The sequence below is a fragment of the Pan paniscus genome, chromosome 1 (assembly GCF_029289425.2).
Source record: "Pan paniscus chromosome 1, NHGRI_mPanPan1-v2.0_pri, whole genome shotgun sequence".
Classification (NCBI taxonomy): Eukaryota; Metazoa; Chordata; class Mammalia; order Primates; family Hominidae; genus Pan; species Pan paniscus.
In genome coordinates, this window is record NC_073249.2 from 227,507,004 (window position 1) to 227,513,465 (window position 6,462).

The 6,462-nt window shown below is 60.6% G+C and overlaps 1 long non-coding RNA gene across 1 annotated transcript; it reads left to right on the forward strand.

Annotated features, from left to right (window-relative positions):
* Positions 1-147: 147 nt before the first annotated feature.
* LOC134728723 (uncharacterized) lies at positions 148-4,001 on the forward strand. Its single transcript, XR_010109449.1, has 3 exons — positions 148-1,358; positions 2,305-2,528; positions 3,530-4,001. It is a non-coding gene; the product is annotated as an uncharacterized LOC134728723 (long non-coding RNA).
* The last annotated feature ends 2,461 nt before the right edge of the window (positions 4,002-6,462 follow it).

A 6,462-nucleotide genomic window follows, 5' to 3' on the forward strand; every position in this document is an offset into this window, starting at 1 on the left:
ACGGGGGTCCTAAGGGCCAGCGGGGGAAGAGGGGCTGGCTCTGAGACCCCGCCTCACGGGGGGTGCCTCCCCCCCCTGCGACGGGGGTCCTAAGGGCCAGTGGGGGAAGAGGGGCTGGCTCTGAGACCCCGCCTCACGGGGGGTGCCTCCCCCACTGCGATGGGGGTCCTAAGGGCCAGTGGGGGAAGAGGGGCTGGCTCTGAGACCCCGCCTCATGGGGGTTGCCTCCCCCCCCTGCGATGGGGGTCCTAAGGGCCAGTGGGGAAGAGGGGCTGGCTCTCTGTACCCGCCTCGCGGGGGGTGCCTCCCCCCCCTGTGATGGGGGTCCTTAGAGCCAGGAGCAGAAGAGGGCCTGGCTCTCTGTACCCGCCTCGCGGGGGGTGCCTCCCCCCCCCGCGATGGGGGTCCGAAGAGCCAGAAGGCTTAGAGGGGCTGGCTCTGAGTCCCCGCCTCGTGGGGGGTGCCTCCTCTCCCTGCGACGGGGTTCCTAAAGGCCAGTGGGGGAAGAGGGTCTGGCTCTGAGACCACGCCTCGCTGGGGTGCCTCCCCCCACTGCGATGGGGGTCCTAAGGGCCAGTGGTTGAAGAGGGGCTGGCTCTGAGACCCCGCCTCGCTGGGGGTGCCTCCTCCCCCTGCGACGGGGGTCCTAAGAGCCAGGGGGGGAAGAGGGGCTGGCTCTCAGTCCCCGCCTCGCGGGGAGTGCCTCCCCTTCCTGCGATGGGGGTCCTAAGAGCCAGGTGGGGAAGAGGGGCTGGCTTTCAGTCACCACAGCTTGGGGGGCCTTTATGTTCTGGTTTTACCCAAGAGTCAGCTGATTTGCTTCTTGTACTAGCAGGGCAGTTGCTGCCAAGGCCCTCAAACAGGGGGGCCATCCTTTAGAAACCCTGTCTAGCTGTTTAGAGAGGTAGGCCACCGGCCTCAGCCAGGGCCCCACAGTTTGGGTTTAAAGTCCAGCTGCCATCTTTTCTCTGACGCATACAGTGGAAAAGGCTTTGTGAGATCCGCTAGCCCCTGGGCTGGGGCTTTCAGAAGTTTTTCCTTTAAGTCATGAAAGACTTGCTGTTGTTGGAATCCCCATTCCAAAAGTTGCCGGTCCCCGCCCCCCTTTGTGACGTCATACAAAGGCGTGGCTAAGACTGCAAAGTTGGGCTCCGCAGTCTACAAAACCCCACAGCTCCTAGGAATTCTCTCACCAGCCTTCTGCCCTTAGGCTCCGGAAGATTGCAAATGACCTGCTTTCTTTCGGATCCCGGGCTGCTTTCGGACACCTGTCGAATAGTAAATCCCAAGTAAGCTACCTGCGGTCGTCGGCAGATCTGAGTTTTCTTCTTGGACACCTAATACCCACAGCCCTCCAGGTCAGTCCTAAGGATCTTAGAATCCTCGATGGGGGTCATAAGCCGGGGGGGAAGAGGGACTGGCTCTCAGTCCCCGCCTCACGGGGTGTGCCTCCCCTGTGTGATGGGGATCCTGAGAGTTGGGCGAGGAAGAAGGGCTGGCTGTCAGTCACCGCCTCGCGGGGGGTGCCTCCCCTCCCTGCGATGGGGGTCCTAAGAGCCAGGGGGGAAAGAGCGGCTGGCTCTCAGTCCCCGCCTCGCGGGGGGTGCCTCCCCCCCTGCGATGGGGGTCCTAAGAGAAATGGAGGGAAGAGGGGCTGGCTCTCAGTCCCCGCCACGAGGGGGTGCCTCCCCCCCTGCGATGGGGGTCCCAAGAGCCAGGGGGGGCAGAGCGGCTGGCTCTAAGTCCGCGCCTCGCCAAGGGTGCATCCCCCCACTGCGATGGGGTTCCTAAGAGCCAGGGGGGGAAGAAGGGCTGACTCTCAGTCCCCGCCTCGCGGGGCGTGCCTTGCTACCCTGCGATGGGGGTCCTAAGAGCCAGGCAGGGAAGAGGGGTTGGCTCCCAGTCCCCGCCGCGCGGGGGGTGCCTCCCCCCCACAGCGATGGGGGTCCTAAGAGCCGTGGGGGGAAGAGGGGCTGGCTCTCAGTCCCCGCCGCGCGGGGGGTGCCTCCCCCCCTCGCGATACGGATCCTAAGGGCCAGGGGGGGAACAGGGGCTGGCTCAGTCCCCGCCTCGCGGGGGGTGGCTCGCTCCGCTGAGATGGGCATCCTAAGAGCCAGGGGAGGAAGAGGGGGAGAGGATGATGATAATTTCAGCATCGCAGGCTGTGTTCACCCAGCCTGTTAAACTGTTATTAGTATCCTGAAAGGGAGAGGATGATATTACTCCCCATAACAGACAGATATGACTCCCCATCGTAGAGCACGAGGTGTACACCCGCCCTGTGATTTTCTTCCTCATATTCAGAGACCGAGAGGTTGATGTCACTCCCAATATCGGAGGAAGTATACAGCCCCGTGTGAGATGTTCCTTAATGATATTCCACGGCGGAGGGGGTGATATGACTACATACATGGCAGAAAGTGGAAACCCCCCAGGGATATTATTCCCACGATCCTGGAGGGAAGAAGATGATGTTACTTTCAATATGACAGAAGGTGGATGAAGTGGTGGACTGCCCCTCCACACCTGTGAGTATTTCTGGTTGGGTGGGACGAGAGACTGAGAAAAGAAATAAGACACAGAGAGAAAGTGTAAAGATACAACAGTGGGTCCAGGGGACCGGCGCTCAGCACACCAAGGACCTGCACCGGCACCAGCCTCTGAGTTCCCTCAGTTGTTATTGATTATGATTTTCATGATTTTAGCAGAAAGGAATGTAGTAGGAGAGCAGGGTGATGATAAGGAGAGAGTCAGCAGAAGACATGTGAGCAAAAGAATCTATGTCATAATTAGGTTCAAGGGAAGGTACTATGACTGGACGTGCACGTAAGCCAGATTTGTTTCTCTGCACCCAAACATCTCAGTGGAGTAAAGAAGAACAAGGCAGTGTTACTGCAAACATGTCTCGCCTCCCGCCACAGGGCAGCTTTTCTCCTATCTCAGAGTTGAACGAATGTACAATCGGGTTTTACACCGAGACATTCAGTTCCCAGGGGCAAGCAGGAGACAGTGGCCTTCCTCCATCTCAGCTGCAAGAGGCTTTCCTCTTTTACTAATCCACCTCAGCACAGACCCATTACGGGTGTCGGGCTGGGGGACAGTCAGGTCTTTCTCATCCCATGAGGCTATATTTCAGACTATCAGATGGGGAGAGAGCTTGGACCATACCCTGCTTTCAAGGGCAGAGGTCCCTGCGGCTTTCCACAGTGCATTGTGTCCCCGGTTTATTGAGACTAGAGAATGGCGATGACTTTTACCAAGTATACTGCTGGTAAACATTTCGTTAACAAGGCACGTCCTGCACAGCCCTACATCCCTTGAACTTTGATTTTATACAACACATGTTTTTGTGAGCTCCAGGTTGGGTCAAAGTGGCTGGGGCCAAGCGGCTAGGGCAAAGCTACAAATTAACAACATCTCAGCAAAGCAATTGTTTAAAGGACAGGTCTTTTTCAAAATGGAGTCTCTTATGTCTTTCCTTTCTACATGGACACAGTGACAGTCTGATCTCTCTTTCTTTTCCCTACAGGTGGACACGCCCCCACTGATATTCCTTCTAATTGCAACGTGGGAGAGGAGGATATGACACGCGATATCGCAGGGAGTAGAAACACCCCTGTGATACTGTTCTTCATATTCAGGGAGGAAGAGGATGATATTACTCCCAATACAGACGGGTGTACACCCTCTGTACACCGAGGGTGTACACCCGTCTGGGAAAGAGTTCTTAATCTCCAGAGGGGGAGATGATATTACTCACAATATGGTAAAGAGGCTGTGAGTCCACGGAGGATCCTCAGAGCCAGCGGGGGAAGAGGGGCTGGCTCTCAGTCCCCGCCTCGCGGGGGTGCCTCCCCCCACTGCGATGGGGGTCCTAAGAGCCAGTGGGGGAAGAGGGGCTGGCTCTGAGACCCCGCCTCGCGGGGGGTGCCTCCCCCCCCTGCGATGGGGGTCCTAAGGGCCAGTGGGGGAAGAGGGGCTGGCTCTGAGACCCCGCCTCGCGGGGGGTGCCTCCCCCCCCTGCGACGGGGGTCCTAAGGGCCAGCGGGGGAAGAGGGGCTGGCTCTGAGACCCCGCCTCACGGGGGGTGCCTCCCCCCCCTGCGACGGGGGTCCTAAGGGCCAGCGGGGGAAGAGGGGCTGGCTCTGAGACCCCGCCTCACGGGGGGTGCCTCCCCCCCCTGCGACGGGGGTCCTAAGGGCCAGTGGGGGAAGAGGGGCTGGCTCTGAGACCCCGCCTCACGGGGGGTGCCTCCCCCACTGCGATGGGGGTCCTAAGGGCCAGTGGGGGAAGAGGGGCTGGCTCTGAGACCCCGCCTCATGGGGGTTGCCTCCCCCCCCTGCGATGGGGGTCCTAAGGGCCAGTGGGGAAGAGGGGCTGGCTCTCTGTACCCGCCTCGCGGGGGGTGCCTCCCCCCCCTGTGATGGGGGTCCTTAGAGCCAGGAGCAGAAGAGGGCCTGGCTCTCTGTACCCGCCTCGCGGGGGGTGCCTCCCCCCCCCGCGATGGGGGTCCGAAGAGCCAGAAGGCTTAGAGGGGCTGGCTCTGAGTCCCCGCCTCGTGGGGGGTGCCTCCTCTCCCTGCGACGGGGTTCCTAAAGGCCAGTGGGGGAAGAGGGTCTGGCTCTGAGACCACGCCTCGCTGGGGTGCCTCCCCCCACTGCGATGGGGGTCCTAAGGGCCAGTGGTTGAAGAGGGGCTGGCTCTGAGACCCCGCCTCGCTGGGGGTGCCTCCTCCCCCTGCGACGGGGGTCCTAAGAGCCAGGGGGGGAAGAGGGGCTGGCTCTCAGTCCCCGCCTCGCGGGGAGTGCCTCCCCTTCCTGCGATGGGGGTCCTAAGAGCCAGGTGGGGAAGAGGGGCTGGCTTTCAGTCACCACAGCTTGGGGGGCCTTTATGTTCTGGTTTTACCCAAGAGTCAGCTGATTTGCTTCTTGTACTAGCAGGGCAGTTGCTGCCAAGGCCCTCAAACAGGGGGGCCATCCTTTAGAAACCCTGTCTAGCTGTTTAGAGAGGTAGGCCACCGGCCTCAGCCAGGGCCCCACAGTTTGGGTTTAAAGTCCAGCTGCCATCTTTTCTCTGACGCATACAGTGGAAAAGGCTTTGTGAGATCCGCTAGCCCCTGGGCTGGGGCTTTCAGAAGTTTTTCCTTTAAGTCATGAAAGACTTGCTGTTGTTGGAATCCCCATTCCAAAAGTTGCCGGTCCCCGCCCCCCTTTGTGACGTCATACAAAGGCGTGGCTAAGACTGCAAAGTTGGGCTCCGCAGTCTACAAAACCCCACAGCTCCTAGGAATTCTCTCACCAGCCTTCTGCCCTTAGGCTCCGGAAGATTGCAAATGACCTGCTTTCTTTCGGATCCCGGGCTGCTTTCGGACACCTGTCGAATAGTAAATCCCAAGTAAGCTACCTGCGGTCGTCGGCAGATCTGAGTTTTCTTCTTGGACACCTAATACCCACAGCCCTCCAGGTCAGTCCTAAGGATCTTAGAATCCTCGATGGGGGTCATAAGCCGGGGGGGAAGAGGGACTGGCTCTCAGTCCCCGCCTCACGGGGTGTGCCTCCCCTGTGTGATGGGGATCCTGAGAGTTGGGCGAGGAAGAAGGGCTGGCTGTCAGTCACCGCCTCGCGGGGGGTGCCTCCCCTCCCTGCGATGGGGGTCCTAAGAGCCAGGGGGGAAAGAGCGGCTGGCTCTCAGTCCCCGCCTCGCGGGGGGTGCCTCCCCCCCTGCGATGGGGGTCCTAAGAGAAATGGAGGGAAGAGGGGCTGGCTCTCAGTCCCCGCCACGAGGGGGTGCCTCCCCCCCTGCGATGGGGGTCCCAAGAGCCAGGGGGGGCAGAGCGGCTGGCTCTAAGTCCGCGCCTCGCCAAGGGTGCATCCCCCCACTGCGATGGGGTTCCTAAGAGCCAGGGGGGGAAGAAGGGCTGACTCTCAGTCCCCGCCTCGCGGGGCGTGCCTTGCTACCCTGCGATGGGGGTCCTAAGAGCCAGGCAGGGAAGAGGGGTTGGCTCCCAGTCCCCGCCGCGCGGGGGGTGCCTCCCCCCCACAGCGATGGGGGTCCTAAGAGCCGTGGGGGGAAGAGGGGCTGGCTCTCAGTCCCCGCCGCGCGGGGGGTGCCTCCCCCCCTCGCGATACGGATCCTAAGGGCCAGGGGGGGAACAGGGGCTGGCTCAGTCCCCGCCTCGCGGGGGGTGGCTCGCTCCGCTGAGATGGGCATCCTAAGAGCCAGGGGAGGAAGAGGGGGAGAGGATGATAATAATTTCAGCATCGCAGGCTGTGTTCACCCAGCCTGTTAAACTGTTATTCGTATCCTGAAAGGGAGAGGATGATATTACTCCCCATAACAGACAGATATGACTCCCCATCGTAGAGCACGAGGTGTACACCCGCCCTGTGATTTTCTTCCTCATATTCAGAGACCGAGAGGTTGATGTCACTCCCAATATCGGAGGAAGTATACACCCCCGTG